Source organism: Arvicanthis niloticus, chromosome 1 (assembly GCF_011762505.2).
Source record: "Arvicanthis niloticus isolate mArvNil1 chromosome 1, mArvNil1.pat.X, whole genome shotgun sequence".
Lineage (NCBI taxonomy): Eukaryota > Metazoa > Chordata > Mammalia > Rodentia > Muridae > Arvicanthis > Arvicanthis niloticus.
The window spans coordinates 42,525,471-42,544,890 of NC_047658.1; the positions used below are offsets into that span (position 1 = coordinate 42,525,471).

Consider the following 19,420-nt stretch of genomic DNA (forward strand, 5'->3'; position numbering starts at 1 on the left):
CTATCACTAGATAGATTTTTTAAATTTGTTTTTCCCCAATAATAATCTAAGAAGTGAAGGAAAGAACTGTATTAGCTATATTGACTTATGGGAAGACAATTATTCCCTTGATGTCTTTCTTTAGTGTCTACATAGCTACACCCTGGAACCTCATGCCATTGACCATTTTGATAGTGACCATGCCATCCAAACTAGAATACCAGAATAAACTCTGGGGAGGGAGGTTGGTTAGATACACGATACTGCCAAGATGACCTTTCAGGCTTCAAGACTCTCTAAAAGACAAATGCAAAACCACCAGGCACAAGAAGTATCATTAGGTCACTGAACACAACACACATTTAAAACTTGTTTTCTTATCCAAAAACAAACAAACAAACAAAAAAACACATTACTAGCCAGAACAACAGTAATACAGAAATATGTGTGCCATTTTCATCACAGTCAAAACAATTGTTTAAATGAGTTAAAATGTGCTTTTGCTGAGGCTCACAAAAATAAGTTTCCCCAACAAGCTGCCTTCTTAGAAATCCCTTAAGAGAAGAGAGATTATTTGTTGGGTTCTGCAGTAGATAGATATTACTAATTTCAGGTTACATTTTTGCTAGACAGCTGAGGTGGTTTACTTTTTTAAAGTACTCGAATATTTTTTGAATGTTTCTTAGGTGCACTAAAGAGTTTGTCTTCTGGGGGGGGGGGGGAGAAGAACTTTTCCTTGCTCTTGGAGTTAAACAATGGTAGTAATTCCAGCAAAAGACCTTATGAACTACACTCCAAAGCCACACAAGAGAAGCATCTGTGGGAAAGGTCCATTCTTTTCTCCCTGCTCCCTCAGCACCCCAAGCCTGCTATTGGAAAAGAAAGAGAAAGAGGGAAAAAAGCTAGGTCCTCACCACTTCACCCCTAGTTCAAGAAATACTGACTGGTCTGGCCACAGACTCAAAATGCATTCATTCTCTGATACCACTTCGGGGGAAATGGGGTAAAAAGGAGTTGGATGTTCTGTGATTGTTAAGGTATTTAAAATATTTGGGGGTTTCAGGTAGAGAAAGGTTTGCTGCCAGTAATTGTTCAGTGAAATCTCTTACAGGATTTTTTTTTTTTTTTTTTTTTTTTTTTTTTGCCTAGTCTGTGATGCAGAACCCGCTGTGCTAAATTATGAACCAAAGGCTTTGGGGTGGGAACAATCAATCAAAATACCTGGGGTAGTGTGTAATGTGCACGCTCTTGTCAGCGTGAACAGGCTGCCCCTGAACACGGTCCCCAGCAGGTTAAATAAATATGATACTATAGACAAACCGACAGGATCACACGGGCATCAATCAGCTGTTGATAAAATACAATCTTCCTTTAATACACGCTGGGAAAGTTATTTAACGGTTACAAAACCTATATCCATTTCTTGTCTTCTTTTTTTAAGTCTTCTTCGAAAGTGTAACTCTTTTATAGGGGCAAGGCGAAAAAGTTGCAAGATCCTGGCAGGGGTGGGGGGGGGTGGGGAGCGTGCATTTAGTGGTGCCAAGGACGTGCTAAGGCTCAGCTCGCTGAGGAGGAGGGACAGACTGGCCAAAGGTTCATGACCAGCAAACCACACCTGAAACAATGCCGGGGGGGGGGGCGGGGGGGTCTGGAATACAGGGTTAGCTTGCTGAAGCAATCTCTGCCTGGGAACCCCTGGGGCGTTTCAATCCCTTTTTTTTTTTTTTTTTTTTTTTTTTTTTTTTTTTTTTTTTTCCTTCCTTTGGGTCCTCATGTTTGGATGCCCGGAGACCAAAAGAGAGAATAGCAACAGCGCTGCTTTGGATGGATTCCGGAGCGAAGAGAAACTGGGCAGAAAACAATTTAAAGAGGGAGGGGGTAGTTGGAGTAGAAACGCTAGCTAGGCCGGTGGTAAGAGCAAGGAGGTAGCAACTGACTCTTCAGTCAGTGGCGGTGAAATGGGAAGACTCGCGTCTTGGCAGCAAGCACGCTGCGCCTGGGAGCCCAGCGTCAAGCCTTAAAAACCTTCTTTACAATAAGAAAGCATCCTTTTCGCCCTCTCTAAGAGGCAAAAATGAAAGAGGAACCCTTCCCTATGGTCCTGAGCTCTTTTAACCTCCCTCTCCCTCCACGCGTCTCTTGAAAGACAGCAAGGCCCGCCGTGTCCCCGCTTTGCTACTGCGTGTTGCATATCGCCTTGCATGTCCCTTCCGTCCAGGTAGCTGGTGGCGGAGCTCGGGAGACCATCAGCCTTCAGAAGTGGGAAGGCCCTTGCTCAATAGTGACAGCCGATCTCCTAACAAGTGGAGATTAATGTCCCATCTAAAAACTAAGGTCTCCTAAGTGCTGTCGATACAAAATAAATATTTTTTTTTGAGTCGCCTGCCACTCAATTCTGGATCGTTCCCAGCCGGTAGAAATAACTCGCAGCACAAGGTGTTGATGGCCACGTTTGCCTGCGCGCAGTCCTCCCCACCAGGGACCCCCGATTTCCAAAAGGCTGGATCTGCTCCTCCGCTGCTGGAAGAACTGATGGGACTCCCGCAGTGTACGCAGCGCATTCCCCAGTGGTTTCTGGAAGATTCCAGACTGAGAAAAGGCTTCGCTGGCGGCTCCAGGGCCTAAACTCTGATAGTTCGCACAGTGCTCCAAATTTACTGCCGGGATGGTTTAGGCTGGGAGCGGTGTGAACCGGCACTCGGCACTCGTGGGTTAGTTTACGACCCCGGTACTGCTCCAAAACCCTGGAGGTGCTGGCAGCTGGCAGCAAAAAGAGCCTAAGGCGGGTTCTGAGCCGGGTCCTGCAGGCTAGGGCTGGGGTTGGGGTAGGGCTTGGGGAAGCTGGGTTATGGGGTCTAGATGAGAGTCGGAGGCTGACTTTTCTGAGTACCTCTTTCAACCCCAGAATACCACTTGGAGTTCGTTAACACGCGCTTGGAGTTTTCCCCTCCCCAGGTCCAGGGAGCGGTGACTTGAGGAAGCACCCGAACCGCTGCAATCTTTTTGGAAACCTGGCACTCTAAAGAGCTCTGTGACCGAAACTGACACCCGCAAGCACTCTCCAGGGGCCTGTTGAGCAGATGGAGTGGCAGGGCCAGGCGGGGCCTGTTGGCGAGACACGGGGACATTTGTCATGGGTGACCCTTGCGCCTCGGCTTCTGAGCCCACGCCGGCGTGGGGAGGCCAGCGCTAATGTAATAAAGCGAGAGCGACAAGAGGAAAGGCCTCTCTCGCCCCGGGGCCGCCACATGCTCACTCCGTTTTACTGTCAGGGCTGGTCGAGGCTGTGGCTTCATTTCATATTCCATTAATATTTACAGCAGCTATTGAATTTCCCATTACAAAGTTCACCATACACAGTGCTAATATGAAATTTTAATAGTATTGTGCACATTATGAAAAGTCCCACCATTAAAAGGGGAGGGGGAGGATCTCAGGGAGAAGTTATCCTGAGAAGTTACTTGCCACTGACTGCTTGAAACACTCCCAAGTCGAAGGGGTGGGGGTGGAGGAGCCCTGTACTCATTTGCAACTATTATCATAAAGATGCGCGCAGCAGTGGGCTTGTTATCAATATTGAAATCAAAAGAGAGGGAGGAGGTGGGGTGTAAAAAGCAGGCTGACTAAATTGAGTTTTCTAAGTTGTGTTCGCTGAGCTTTGACCTTACTTGGAGGAAATGATTCTGTTTTCCTGCTTTGTAGGAAATGAGTGGGGACCGAGCAAGACGCTTTCCAGTTTGGGTCGGGTTCTAGCCGTCATCAGTCCTCCCCGGTAGTCCCTGGGGCTGTGGAAAGGCAAGTGGGCAGCTGCTGAGGAAAGCCTTACCAAGTCTCTTCTTGCCAGCCAGCCCCAAGGTCCTCAAATTCCCCAAAACTGCAGTCGTGCCTATAGCTCCCAAGGTGGCTAAGAACTGTGAAAATAACCTGTTTCTCTGTGTGATGTGCAACCTCTCTGGATTGGTACCCTAGGGCAGTTCTCTTCAGGAGCTGCCTTTGGGCTGGTGTATGGTTTCCTATACTCCAACCCAGGGGAAGACCAATAGTTAACTCGGGGTGAAAGAGAGTGGGGACACCCGTGGAAGTGAGGCTACACAAGAAAGAAAGTGCGGCAGAAAGTGGGGAATCCAGACCCTGCAGCCCCAAGTCCGGATTCTCTCCTCTGACTCTCAAAGGGCTGCTCCATGGAGAGTCAGGCCTGTTACAGCATCCAGCTCCAATTCATAGTTCACCTTCTGGCACCCAGGGCCAGGTGGCAGAGCATGCCCCTCAGCTTGAGGACTTTGAACAAAGGCGAACCGGTAAGTCCTCAAAGGTACCTACCTACCTCTCCGCCCTCCCCCCATCTCCCTACAGCTAGTTCCCAGAATCGCTAGCTCACTGGATGTGTCCTTCCCTGTTAACTCTTAGAATAGTCAACTCCCTAAGAGACTTATTCCCCCAAGTTTTTTTCCTACAGAGTGGGCAGATGAATGGTGAATGGAAAGTCTCTCTCTCTCTCTCTCTCTCTCTCTCTCTCTCTCTCTCTCTCTCTCTCTCTCTCTCTCGGTTGGCGGGTTCGAGATGAACTGTGATTGCTCTGCACCAAGCTCCCTCAGCCTATCCACCCACCCTCACACCTTCCCTCCTCACACTCCTCCGGGTGTGAATTATGACAATACTCTTAGCACTACTTCGGTATCTTAATAGGCTTCTATTTCTGCAAGGATAGGGCAATTTCTGACTCTTCAAATTACTTTATAGCTAAAGGAAGAGAATGGTGACAGAAGGTAAGGGTGGGTGACAATTCCTCAGGAAGATCTGCCATTGACTGCCCCCTCCCATTTAAAAATTATTAGTGCTATTACTATCCCTCATATCCTTGTGAGGTTTGTGTGTTTGTGTTAAAAACCCCTAAATGTGTCGCACTTTGTCACATCCTCTGTGTGTGTTTTTAGAGAACATTTGAATGAAAGGCTCGATGCCAGGTATTGGTGACATAGGGGGTGGAATTTTCAGCCGTTCCACAAAGAGTTGGCCGCCTCTATTTGCATAAGGTCAGAGTAGGGCTTGTGATAGAACTTCTCCAGCATCTCTGTCTCTTAGCAACACTCCTGCACTCTTGGTCCCTGCATTAAATTGACTGGTCCCTTCCTTTTCTTCCTTTCATTGGGAGGCTTACAATAAAATGTCACCCTTCCAACCTGTGCCTGTCACCCAGTAGGTCATCTGTATCTCCCCCACACACACATTTTCCCTCCCTCCTTTTCCCCTCTCCTCCTCCTCCCCTTTCTCCAAAGCTCCAATTAAAGACTGTGAGGATTCACTGGGTGAGATCCCAAAACTGTTTCATTTTATGGTGTTAATTAATATTAATACCACTTCTCCCTTTGTTAATAATTTTGAAAATCCCTCATAAACAGGCAAGATAAGGAGTAAATTGCCAGCACCTGCCAAACAATGGGTCTGGAGAGGAGCAGTAAGGCAGGTGGAGATGGAGCAAACGGGGTTTAGGTTAGTCTCCTCACCTATTCATCTGGGGAAAGGTTGAGAGAGCTTAGAAACCTTGGAAGTGCTTGGACTATGTCAGGCAGTCCTCTTGGCTCTGGGATGGGGACCAGTGACAGGATCCAGATGCTGATAGGTAGTGTTAATGGAGGGTCACGTCTGGACAATAGTATCCATCACTTGCCTCCTGGCTCTTCTGTCAGATGGAGTCATTTCTGACTACTCCATCACTCAGATTTAGGATAGATTCAATAATTACCTTTGCCTTGGCAACAGGATTTACAAATTAGTACTCAAAGGACTAAAGAGTAACAGTAACAGTTCTTATTAGCAGTTCTTGTTATTAGCTTACTCTACATCCCTTTCTTGTTAATTTTGAAAGAACATCCTGGATATTTGATGAATCCTTCCCTATTTTATTACATCAATAGCTGCCCAGAAATACAAACCCACAGGATAATAATGGCTTGATTGGTGTACAACACACATGCACCCAAGCACGCCTGTGTGTGCGGGCACACACACACACACACACACACACACACACACACACACACTTTTGCCTGAATTCCTGAATGATTTCCACTGATTATTTTTATCATTTTATTAAAAGCGCAAATTAAATACTCTCTGAGTTCTCTATGGTTTTACAAAAAAAAAGTTCTGACTTAGAAAACATCTGTGGGGTCCCATGGCAACAAAGTTTCTCACCATTTGAGAAGTGCTTGCAACTGAGTAAAGGTAGAAGTTGTATCCAAGAGGGAAGAATATAGAAAAAAAACTTTGATATGGCTTTTGTTTCTAAAGCCAAGAATTTGTTTAAGTAAACAGATGGGTTTTTTTTTAACCCTTAGAAGTTCTGAGTGTCTGAGAGTCAGAGTGAAAATGCTGCACTTTCTTCAAATTTCTTCAAATCTCTTTCTCTTTGGACTTAGAAACTGACCTTCTTCTTAAAGGAGCAGGTTTTTTTTTTTTTTTTTTTTTTATTAAATTTATTACTCATCCATTTGAGTGTTGAAAATGGTAAGATATAATACAGCCTGCTTTCCCTGATATTTTTACAACCTCTTACCTCTGCTTTCTCATCTCCTTTTTGTGGCTTATGTACCCTGTAATTCTTGTATATTATATTCCCGGTATAAATGCACAGGTAATAGGGTCTGAGCAATGCACCCAGGGTTAAAAGTCAGCCAGCTGCTCTTTAGTAATCCACATGTCGTGTTTCTTCCACGATGTTAAGTTTGCTAAGGAAGATAGACAAGGGTGAGGGCAACCACATGGGTTTGTTATTCGGGAGCCTCAGAAGAGAGGAAACCTACAAACAACAAATGCCCCCCAACTCTTTTACCAATGGAGGTTAAACAGCCTAAGGCGTTCCTAGAGTGAATGGTGTTCTCTTGCTAGCCATTTTCCAGAACTTCAGCAAGATACTAGAAATGTTTACAAAAGTTGGGACTGGAAGAGGTATCCTGGGATCCCATCCTCATTGATCCTTACAAGTTTGCTCCTACTTTATGCCTCCATCAGGCAATTCCCAAAAGCTATTCCTGCCCATCTTCTTCCTACAATAAGACCACCTAAGCCAGAGTAATTTCACTTACTATGACATTTCTTCCTTCGACTGTCTGTAAGTGACCTTTCTCTGCAGTACGACTGTTTTTCAGAACTGTAGCTTCCACTGCCTTTGCCTCAAATCCTCCCCTCCCCGTTCATTTTCTTTCAAGAAGGATCTGGGGGGAAATTCAAGAAGTGTGCCTCTTTCTTTTAACAATTTGCCCTTTCCAGGAGAAGAGAAGGACATGGTGCATAGACACAGATAAGAAAATGAAAGATCAAGGACTGAAGTTATATTCTGGAGTATAAATTAGAACAAGATTCCAGATTGAAGGAGAGAGAGAAAAACCACAGGAATGAATGTTAAGTTTTGCTTTTACTTTTCCTAGATGCACACAGGGTCAGAGAGTACAATCCCCAAGCTGTCTCATATTCCTCCAAGGCCCCTATTATCCTCTCAGATATTTAAGGATACACATTTACATAGACCATGCCAAGGAAGTAATTTCGTTTACAAAGTCTCTCTCCCAACGGTTTCAAAATCAAAATAGTGAAGGAACTTTTTTGACAGGTTTTAAAAAATTATTTCATGGGCTACTTTTCAAATGAGAAGAACCACATCAATTCACAACACTCTCCCCATCCATAGTAAGCAGATAGCTTTTTGGAGAACAACTTTTCTGCGTTTGTTTAGTTCTAAAAGATTTCTAACAAAATAACGCAAAAGGAGAGAAGCAGAGTTTTCTCTTCATGGTCCAATTATTGCTAGTGGTTCATCATAGCAGAAGCAGTAGCTCTCAATACATTTCTCTTACAACTTCATTGTTGGAAAAAAAATCCTCTGTCTTGTGAAGCCCCCTCCCCTCCATGCTCTTAGTTTTGAGGCTATTTAATTTTGAAATCCATTTTTTGCAGCTGTGATTCAGCACACAATGGAGACCCAGAGCATTGTTTCAGACTCAGTTCTAACCACATGAACTTTCTTTGACTTTTGTTAGACACTGGAGATGGGGGTCTGCTTATGCTCTGGTGCAGGTGGTTAGGGGATGTAACAGGGTTCCAGAGAGAACGAATAATTAATATTTACCAAAATCAGACACACTCTGACAGAAAAAGAAGAGATGGTTCTCAAAAGAAAGAAAGGGGGACATAAAAGTGTGAAAACAGACTTAGGAAGCGCTGCTTTGTCGCTGCTCTGTTGTGTAGTAGAGGGAACCTGGCAAAATGGGTCCCCGATCTTGTCTGTGTGGAGCCACAATTTTTTAAAACATTGGATTTTTGTTGTTGTTGTTTTTACCGTTTCTCCAATTAAACAAGAACCCAAAAGCTTCCAGCTATGTTTTGCTTTATTTTGTTTTGTTTTGTTTTACCAGGCAGGACACAGGAAGCGGGGAAACATGTGTGCCATAAGCTATGAATTTATAATGTATCTACTCTCTCTGCCTTGGTTACGGAATTAGACAAGATTGCTCACACTTCACTTGCATAGGTTTTGGGAAAGGAAGTGGAAAGGGGAACTGCAGGTTCTTTTTAACCATTTTTGCACAGTGCCCTGAGTTAGACTGTCAAAAAAAAAAATCTTTCTAATTTGGGGCTTGAGTTGAGCTGGACCCTTCAAGCAAACGAGCTTGGTGTGGGAGCTAGCTTTGGCAACCACCAACTCTGACTCTCTTGGAGGGGATTCTGGGGCTGTAGTTAGGATAAGCACATTTCACCTTTTGTATTACAGAGTTCCTCAGAAGTCCCTTGAGCCTTCTCCAGCCTTCTCCAACTGAGCTGCCATCCCCTCACCAACCTGAATCCTACAAGATCCACATCCAGCTGGGGTGCTTATGTTCTGGGGGGCGGGGGTGGGCTCCTACTCCAGGGTGCCCTTTAAGCAGATTAAGTTTTACAGGTCCGGACAGTATTTTACTGGATACAGATGATTTAAAGCATTTACAGAACTACTTGGAGAGGGGGAGGACAGGGGGAAGGACACACTCCCCAGTACCTCGAAAGACCCTAGACAGCTAAGACTGCGGTCTCTTTACTAAGCAGCAAGCCCAGAAGAAAAAACTTGTCTGCTCTGGAATCTCTCTCTCTCTCTCTCTCTCTCTCTCTCTCTCTCTCTCTCTCTCTCACTTCAGAAGAAAAGGAAAACTCAGAAGGGGTGGGGGGAATAACTCGAATAAAGTCTAATAGAAGTTTTCAAACGGCTAGATGTGGACTGTAGAAAGATAATTTCCCTTAGAGGACTAGGAAAAAAAACAGCCTGGGAGAGCGAAGCCTCCATTTCCCTTCTACGAATGAAAAACACAACAAAGTTGCAAATTTGGGGAGGGTATAGGACCAGCTTTTTGTGGGATAATCAGCTGCAGCCGCGGCTACAGAGGGGTTGCTGTAGGCCATGGGCTCTGGGTATCGGTTGCAAGGCCATCGAAGGCCGAAGATGCGTTCTGATTTTCCGTAGCGGGCACTGTCTCCGCGCCGCTCCCACCCCCGCCCAGCCCGCAGCCGCGACCCTGAGTCTCGCTCACACCTATCATTTGGAGCCATCTTCGCTCAGTCTTCCAAACATTCCGAACGTTTTTTGATTCCACTCGCCGCTACTTCTTACTGAGTTCTCCGCGGTCTCCCTCCAACTTGTCATAGCCTGTAATAAAATGCCCTTTCTGTCGGGAGTTAAAGTCCAGAGGGCAGCGGTTCTATTTGCAGCTGACAGCCGAGAAAAGGAGCTTTTGTCTGTCTGGGGCTTTAACTCCTGCAGGGCCGGAGGCAAAGAACTAGCATCTCCAAAACCCCTAGCACTCTAGGAGGCCTCAGGTAGGGGTTTCATCCATAGACACTTCATGCCTGCATCTCATGCCTGCACCTCATGCCTGCATCTGTGGCCAACCCTCATCAAAGGAGCGTGGTGGTGAGAAAGTTCTGGATCTGTAAGGCTACATACTACACTCTGTTGAGAAGCAGTCCTCAAATAAAGGACCCTGTTTACACTTTACTCTTTGGATTAAGTGGGCTTGAGGAAGAGAAATACTTTGTGGGGCAGGGAAGGAAGGGAAGAAGGGTTTTAGGATTACTCTATGGTCAACATCCCAGGAGCTTTCGCCCGGTTTAGTTATCAAATGCTTCATCTTTTTCCTCAGCCAAACTATCCCTATAAGTATTTCCATAACCCTGGGATAAAAAGTAGGAAGAATTATGCATAGTTTTCTCTCCCCCCCCCCCACCACTGTACATCTAAACAGTAAGGGTGAACAGCGCTCTAAATCTCACCTGCTTGGGAAGTGCCCAGCCTCTGAGCTTGCATTCCCAGCTGACAGTGTGTTCCACAAGATACTTAGTGTAATTCTGGAGCTGTATTCTGGCTTCACAGACTTCTGACCATAACTAATTTGCTGTATTTGGGAACCCTTGCCACTTCTTACCTGGCCAACCCTTCCAGAAGTCACTATAGAATAGTCTAAGTAAGGGTGTTGGTGGTGCCAGAGTCTCCCAGACATTGTGCCCGTGTCTTCAACACTTGGTGAGCTTAGGTGAAACTATTTTGTCTTTTTAGGTGAAACTATTTTGTCTCAGGACAAATAGTCCTGAGACAAATAGTTTAGGTGAAACTATTTTGTCTCAGGACAAAGGAGATCCTGGCCATATTAGGGGGACCATGTGACAAGTGTTACATATCATCTATCATCGGCTCTTCCCCATTTATACATCTTCACTGCAATCCTAGAACTCCTTTTCTGTGTTTCCAAAGAGAGGAGGGTAGATGTGAGACTGTCTTCATCCAAGACAACAGCCCGCCCTCCCCTGGCTTTCTGGCTAGCCCTTATACCTTATCTAGTGTACATAAGTACATCTCTTGCATACAGTGTACATAAGATATACTTAAGTACATCTCTCATGGGTGTCTCCAAGAGACAAACACCACGCCCCACATCTGATTCCTGTGTGCCTCTCCCACTTCACACACTACCCTCCACTGGCACTGAGAAGCTACTAAGATTTGAAATCAGTACTGTCAAAATGAGGGAAACCTGAGAAATTGACCAGGTGAACTCTGGGAGGATCTCCTTCTAGGAGGATGGAAAACTTTGTGCCCTAAACTGATAAAACAGAGAACCTGAACCGCTTCTCTGAGAATGGGGTTCATACACTATTTCTCCACAGAGAGTCCATTGTGCTCAACTTGAAAAAAAAAAAAAAATATTTGAGCATTCTACATAAGAAGTCCGCGGTGAGATGTAATGGGGAGAAACAGTGGAGAAAAGTTTGCTATCTAGAAAAACTTAAGCAGGAGAGGTTTCCCTTTTCCCCTAAAGAAGAAAAAAAATGAATTAATAGCAACATGGGAAAACACTTTATAACACTCTCCTGCTTTGTCAGCCATGGTCCCAGTCCCTACTTCTATCTGTTCATTTCTCAAGTTTGATCTGTGGGTTTCTAGCAAGACTCTTCATGCAAACCAAAAGTGATAGCTTGGCAGTTTTCAGCCAGGCCACCAGCTTTCTGAAGGTGGCTGCTTCTGTCCCTTTCCATACTTAGGAGAAGCCCAGAATTTTCTCCCCTGCCCCCAGGCAGCTGACTTTTACAGAAACCACTAGTGTTTCATTTAAAACACTAGTCAGAATACTCAGGTCGTATCTGACAATTCAGACAATGATGTCCTCATTCTCTCAGTTAGCTGGTGGATTCTATTCAAAATGAAGCTGTTCAGGAACACATGAAAGCCAGCAAATTTCCTGATCCACAAAAGAAGATGATGCTTTCTGCCTTCTGCCTATTTCCACTCAAAAGTGAATAATGCCCCAGTTACCACCAGGCCTGACTTGATTTATCTTGGTTAATAGGATTAACGTGTCAGCCTCTCTCAAGAACTTCCAAGTGCATACCCAGAGTGTCACTGACTGGCTGGTGTCTTTTCTCCTCTCTGATGGGCATAATGACGCACCTACAAGCAGAGGGCCTTTGTCCGGTGGGAGCAAGCAGATTATCTGTCTCCAGTGAAATAAGGCGTGTGGTGGCCTCCCTTGCCAAGACTCAAAGCCAGAAGCCAGTCACTATAAAATAATTGTGTCTCTACATCACCAGCACACTGTCCCTGCTTCATTTGTCTCTTGACTGTAATTGAATGGTTGAAGAGCAGAAACGTAGACAAATTCCGCTGTATTGAGATCTGTTTCTTCCTCCACTACCTCGGCCCATCATTAGATACTTTCCCTTTCTGTGCAGGAGGTCAGAGTGTATAAATATAAATTGCATTTTGCATTACTTCTAGATGAGTGAAGCTGTCAAAGCAATAATATGAGCTTTCAGTCCCACATTCTACCACTTCTTTCCCATTTTTTGGCCAGGAGGTCATGTGCAAATTGAACGTGACAACCCAGAAGACATGTCCAACAGACTCGTATTGTTGCCCGGCTCAGCTGCCTGGCTCATAACAACATTAAACCCACATTAGTCTCCAGCCTCTGCCAGGCAGGAAGCTCCCAAAGGCAGGGCCCAGGCTGCTCTGAAAGTTCACTTTAGTGGTGACATGTCATCTGCAAGTCATTGGCAGCAGTAACTAAAATATTTGCCACGTAATATTCAGGAGGATGTTTCTTCACAAAGACGAGGACAGCGTTCTATCATAAGACAAAGGAGAAAGCATAAGGTAAAGTGTCAAAAGGGCCTCCAGTACTCAAATTCTCAAGCACACACACACACACACACACACACACACACACACACAGAGGCATGCACGCACGCATGCATGCATGTATACACAGTGATGGGGGGCGGTGGTAAGAGATATCCTTGATTCCATGGGAAGGTATGTGTATTTTCCAGAATCTAACTGTAATGTGTTTGGACATAATTTTTTGTTATCTCCACAAGGAGAATGTCATTTTGAAAACCACCTGAAAATACCCATTGACTTTATCCCCTCAGTAGCAAGTCTTGATAATGAAATCCAATTCCATAACCAAGATGAAGTCTCAGCAGCTTATAACACAGTCCTAAGACATTGACTCTTCCCAAACTGCACTGTACTGAAGGGATATGAAAGTTTCAATTTCGAGGACACTGAGAGACTTGGAGGATCTGATCAGCAGTTATCTGTCTGTGTGACCCATTCATGTCTTGCCCATATTGCAGTTACGAGAGAGAGCTGTTGTTCACAGACAGGGTGTTTGATGGTTTCTAGGAAATGAGTGGCTGTTTTCATTCCTGTTCCAAATGGACAGGTGTCGACATCAGAATTGGCAACCTGGTTGGCAGACTCAGAAAACGGCCAACGGACAAATTGTTTATGCAGAATAAACTTCCATCTCTCCCATGATGACAGTGCATATGTGAGTACGGGTGGTAGGTAGGGAGGAGATATGGAGATACTGGGGCAGAAAGATTGATACAGGTCCATGAAGCATAAAGGGGCTGCAGCCTTTTGGCTCCAAGTGGCGCCATATGCAGTGGCACTTCTCCTGGAGCTTATTGCGCTCTTAATGCACAGATGAAAGTCACTTCACCTTCCATAAGATGCTCATATTAATCTCAACAAATAAAATTAATCGAGTCAAGGGTTTGTGCAGACATTGTTAAATGAGCCACATTTCCACACATCCTTTCTTTCTCAAAGAAAGTGTCCTTATTTTTAATTCCCTTGAAGGAACTGGATGTGTTTAAATATTGACAATGAGAACATGGATACTGAGGAACACACCTGGGAATAACGAATTCCAATAGGAAGATTCCCTTTGTCATCATTAGATACCATCATAGGTTATCACATACTACTTAGGATGACCACTGAATTTATGGAGGTATCCATTTCTCCTATCATTTGTACTGACAATTCTTGCAATACACTTATCTGTGCTGAATTTTGCTTTCTGGGTAACACCCAGAAGTTATACAGTATCTTACAGTAAGATGGTTGTACAGTAAGGCAAATAATACTATAATACCTCAGGATCCAATGTCTTATTGTTCGTTTTGGTTTTGTTTTGTTTTGCTTTGCTTTGTTTGCTCTGTGTAACCCTTGCTAGTTTCAAAGTCACTGTGCAACTGCATCTGGTCTTCCTGCCTCCACAGGCTGAGTACTAAGATTGAAAGTATGCATATGGACAGTTTTATTGCTGAGTGTAGCAGGTACATGTGTGTACTACATGTGTGCAGGTGTCCATAGAGGCCAGAAGAGGGCATCAGATTCCCCAGGAACTAGAGTTACAGATGGCTGTGAGCTTTCATATGGGTGGTGTGAACCAAACCCAGGTCCTCTGCAAGAGCTCACTGCTGAGCCATCTCTCCAGCCCCCTAATACACTCTTATTTTCACATTTTTTTTTTTTTTGCTACCACATGAAGTACGATTGTTTTAACTTGAAAAATGTTGTTAACAATATTGGAAACTCCTTTGATCTGACTAAAGAATGGAAGCAGCCATGTGTTCACAACACACACATACACAAACACAATCTGCATATAATTGCAGACACTTTTGGGGGGTGCCTCCAGGTTTTTAATTACATTTATTTTTTGTGTGAATGTGTATGTCAGAGGACAACTTGTGGAAGTTGGTTCTCTTTCCTTACAGCATGTACATTTCTAGAGATCAAACAGGTTATTCGACATGGTCACCAGAGCCATCTTTCCAGCATCTATCTCTGGTTATTAAGAATGTCTGGTTGGGCACTTTAGCACACATGTTTAATTCTAGCACTTGGGAGGCACAGGCATAGGGGCTTCTAAGAGCTCTAGGTCAGCCTGGTCTATACAGTGAGTTCCAGACCAGCCAGAACTACACAGTGAGATCTTGTAGCAAAAAACAGAAGCATAGGCTAGGTGGTGGTGGTGCATGCCTTTAATCTCAGTGCTGACAGCTAGGGCTGCTACACACACACACACACACACACACACACACACAGAGAGAGAGAGAGAGAGAGAGAGAGAGAGAGAGAGAGAGAGAGAGACTCAAAAAAGTATAGATATTCGAAAATCTAAAACATTGGTCTTTTGATCACAAGTAGAGTCTAGGTCTTCTCCTTTATCTGAAGACTTTGATGGAACTAAATTTTACTTCATAAAATGTCCTGTAGTGTCTTGAGTACACAACCTAACTCTCTAGTACAGGAGTATCGATAGTTTCTAATTTATAAATTTATTCAAGGATTCTTGAAGTCATGTTTTGCAGACGAAGAGAATCTTCTCAGAGGTGAGTACAGTTATTGCTGCCGTTCATGACAGTTACAGCAAAGACGATGAAGGTGGTACCTCCCTAACGTCATTCTCCTCCTCTGTGAAATGGGAGTAATGATACCCAATGTGTTGTTAAGAACAAAGAAGTTAGATAAGGTATATAAAGCATCCAGCATAGTGAAGACACTGGGACTTGCTGGCCTAGCTCCAGATTCAGTGAGCGATGCTGTGTCAAAACAATAAGGAGGGAGGTGACAGAGAACACCCAAGACTTTCCACTAGCCTCCACATGAGGGGAACACACACCACACTCATGCACCACACACACGGGAACACACAAACTTCACATGCTCTGTCAACACCCCCCCCCAAAAAAAATGTGTCTTAGAATCTGAAGAAGATTGCAGGGAGTTGGGATGTATTATTTACTCCCTGCTGTTTGCTGATTCCCTTCTAGAGGCAGGACTAAAACTTTCAAAGTGCACTTTGAAAAATAAAGTGGAGGATCATATAGAGACTCTGTGCTGAAGGAATGCTGAAGCCAGAAGCCTCTAGCACCTGCTAAGGTTTACATCATCTGAAAAGACCACAGCACGTTTGGTTATTAGAGAACTTCACATTGAACTAATAATTCAATTTTATGGGGAACTTTCCAGGAGGCTCCATATATTCTAAAAAAGTTTCATTTTAATAATACCCCCTAGCTTAGTAAACTTCCTGGTATGTCAAAGCTCATGGTTGTACTCTGCGGTGGTTTGGATATGTGCCTTTCGAAGATCCTTGTGTTGAAGTTTTGGTGGCAGCTTGTTGTGAAGTTGGAGGTGTTTGACCCCAGTGGGAGGAAGTCAGGTCAGGCTGACCCTGCAGTTCTGTGTTTAAAACTAAACATCCATTAACCAATCAGGTGAAAACTGAGTTGTTCGAATAACTACTGATTGAATTTTGTGTGTGTGTGTGTGTGTGTCTGTGTCAACATTGCCCAGTAATATAACTTAGCTACATTAGTTCAAAAAAGCCAAAAGGAACTGACTGTTCTCCATTCTCCCTAAGCATGAATGTCTAATTCTGTGAGAGTAAACTGGACTCAGGGAACATTAAAATGTAGGCAAAGAAAAGTAACTCATCTTTCAGTCACCACTCAAGGCCCAAACAGCCAAGTGTCTGGCATTTGCCTGTCAGCTGCTTTTCTGACCATAGGGAGCAGCCCAGATGACAGCAACACAGATGGACACCCTGAATGATTAATGCGTCTACTAGGCCCAGTAGAGGGGATGCTGAAAATGGTGGCAGATATGAACTAGTCTCTTTGTGCGGTGCTTCTTCCAAGTTGACGTGGAGAAGAATCAGGCAAATTTCCAGCTCTGTCCTTTGCTGGAAAATTTGATGGCAACCTTTCATTTTCAAGACCTAGTTACCAAGACCACCCCTGACCCATCATAATGGTTCTCTCTCTCTCTCTCTCTCTCTCTCTCTCTCTCTCTCTCTCATCTCCCTCTCCCTTTCCCATTCCCTCTCTCCCTCTTCCTTTCTTCCTTTCTGCTTTCCTTTCTTCCTTGCTTTGTGAGATGATGTGTCCTTCATGTATGACCCTCTTCTCAAACACAGACTCCATTCAATGGTCTCTGAATGCTAACTAGACATCCCGAGCCAGCCCTTTAGCATGAGAAACAAAGGAAAATGTGTGATGCTATCGAGGGGAGGGGACATGGAGGCTAGAGAAATCCCTGACCTATTTGAGCACACCCACTACTTCCTACCCAAGTGGGCCATTCCTAAGCAAGGTGTTCCTAATGTAAAAGGAACATGGGACCCAGAGCGTTCACCATTAAAAATGGGTCCCACATGAGAGCATAGCCTCAGGGCATCCCCCAAGTTGGGGCCTCTTTCTTCTGTAGTGATTTGCTTTGTCTTGTTTGGGTTCTGGATATTGAACTCAGGACCTTACACATGCTAAGCATGTATTTTACCACCAAACCACACCCCCAGCCACATGGCTTTAATATTTGTAGCGTGCTATGAATATGTAATAGAGATGCTTACTCTCCCAAAGTTGATTTGTTTTGAATAGGCAATAAAAACATGGAAAAGGTAGAAAGGAGAGGAAATATTCTGCTGGTCCTTCCTCTTCGCTTCCGCCTCTGCTTGCCAATGTTCTATTTCAAAAAGTTAATGAAGACTGAATGTATGTGCTGAGCATGTGTGACAACTTGGAACTTTAGGCTTCACTTCACTCTGTGTGTGTGTGTGTGTGTGTGTGTGTGTGTGTGTGTGTGTGTGTACAGTTTTAAGTAGATAGAAAGAGTGAATGAGAAGGATACAGAGGTCACATTTTTTTCCTACCAGCTGCTCTTAATATGTATAATTTACTTTGGTACAACGCATTTGTAAAGTAGCTATATCATATGTGTGTGTGAGTGTGTTCCTGTTACAAAACTTAAATACTATTTCGAACTGGTTATAGCAAAAATATACATGGCCGTAATTCGGTATAAATATTTTTTTGCATTTAAATTCCTTTTTCAATACATAAACAATGTGTGCTGTAAGCATCACAATTCACAAATTATTTTAATTTAGTCCTAACATGTTAGAAAGTATGTATCACATGAAATTTTAAATATTTTTTTGTGTGGCATTGTAGTGGCTTAAATAGGAATGGCCCCCATAGACTCAGGTGTTTGAATGCTTGGCCCATCGGGAGTGGCACTATTAGGAAATGTGGTCTTCTTGGAGTAGATTTGTTAGAGGAAGTGTGTCACTGTCAGGGTGGGCTTTGAGGTCTCAGATGCTTAAGTCTTGAATCAGTGGCACACAGTTCTTTTCCTGTTACCTGCAGATCAAGCTGTTGAACTCTCAGCTCCTTCTCTAGCACCATGTCTGCCCGACACTGCCATGCTTCCTGCCATGATGATAATGGACTAAACCTCTGAAACTATAAGCCAGCCCCAATGAAATGTTTTCCTTTGTAAGATTTGCCATGGCCATGGTGTTTCTTCATAGTAATAGAAACCCTCCCTACCTAAGACAAACATGATAGCCTATTGTCGTTGAGATTTTGCTTTGTAGACCAGGCTGGCCTCAAACTCACAGAGATCCTATTGCCTCTGCCTTCCCAGTGCTTAAAGGAGTGTGTGACTACCTCCAGAGAGAAATTTCCATTTGGATTCACTGACAGTGTGATATGGTCTGTAGATGTTCACAAGGCTGCAAAGACATGTATCTGCCATTACTGAAACGTACAGAGTTGTTCCATCCTTCACAGTATCCTGTGTTCTCTGCCTGTTTCCCTGTCTCTCCCCATCAACCCATGGAAATAACTGATGTTTCTCCTGTCCCTGTACTTTTGTCTTTTTGCATGGAAGTCTTACATTATGCTCCCTTTTCCAGTAAGCTTCTTTCACTTGGCGCTGTGTCTTTAAATTTCCTGGGTGTCTGCTGATGGCTTAATGGCTCATCTCTTTATTTATTCATCCCTCTGTGTGAGTTGGCACAGTTGGTCCACTCACCTGTGACACACATTTTAGTTGCACCCCTGTCTTAGCAACTAGAAACAACATTATGGTATTGGCTACTTTTCCAGTCACTGTGGCAAAATACATGACAGAAACTACTTGGAAGCAGGATTTATTCTAGTTTGGGGTTTCAGAGTGTTAGCCCATTGTGGTGAGGGAGGAAAGTTCAAAAGGTGAGGGAGGTCAGTTCAGTCCACGAGCCCTTGTGTTGGAGGCTGTTTCCACTGAGGTGGATCAGGAAGCAGAAGTGTGGGAGTTGAGGGTAAGTAAAACTTTCAAAGTTCACCCTTTAGTGACCTACTTCCACTAGTTAGGCACCATCCTGTAAAGGTAACTTCTACCAGCACCCCCCAACCCCAGCCTCAGATTGTACCATTAGCTGGGTACAAGCATTTGTAACAGGAGCACATTGGATACACTTCAAATTTAAACCATGACAGTTACCATAAACCACATAAGCACAAAGTTTTCCTGGAAGTGTAAGTTTTCCAGGTATCCAAGGATATGACTGATAGATCATGTGTTCCTAGTATGCTCATGTATGTATGCAATGGATTGTCTTCTGATCTTGTGCCCTTTGGCTTAAAAAAAATGTAATAACACTGCAGGTACTTCCTGAAGGTGGTGAACCAGACCTTGGCAATGCCTCCTGGAACATTGAGACAAGAGCTGTTTGCATTTGCAGAAATAAGGGATCACTTAAAGGAGTGAGTGACTTGATCGCCTACAGGA

The 19,420-nt window shown here is 44.1% G+C and overlaps 1 protein-coding gene across 1 annotated transcript in view; it reads right to left on the reverse strand.

Annotated features, from left to right (window-relative positions):
• The window catches only part of LOC117723786 (uncharacterized), a 72,985-nt gene that overhangs the window by 15,769 nt on the left and 37,796 nt on the right, over positions 1–19,420 (reverse strand). The gene's annotated exons all lie outside the window — the stretch shown is intronic.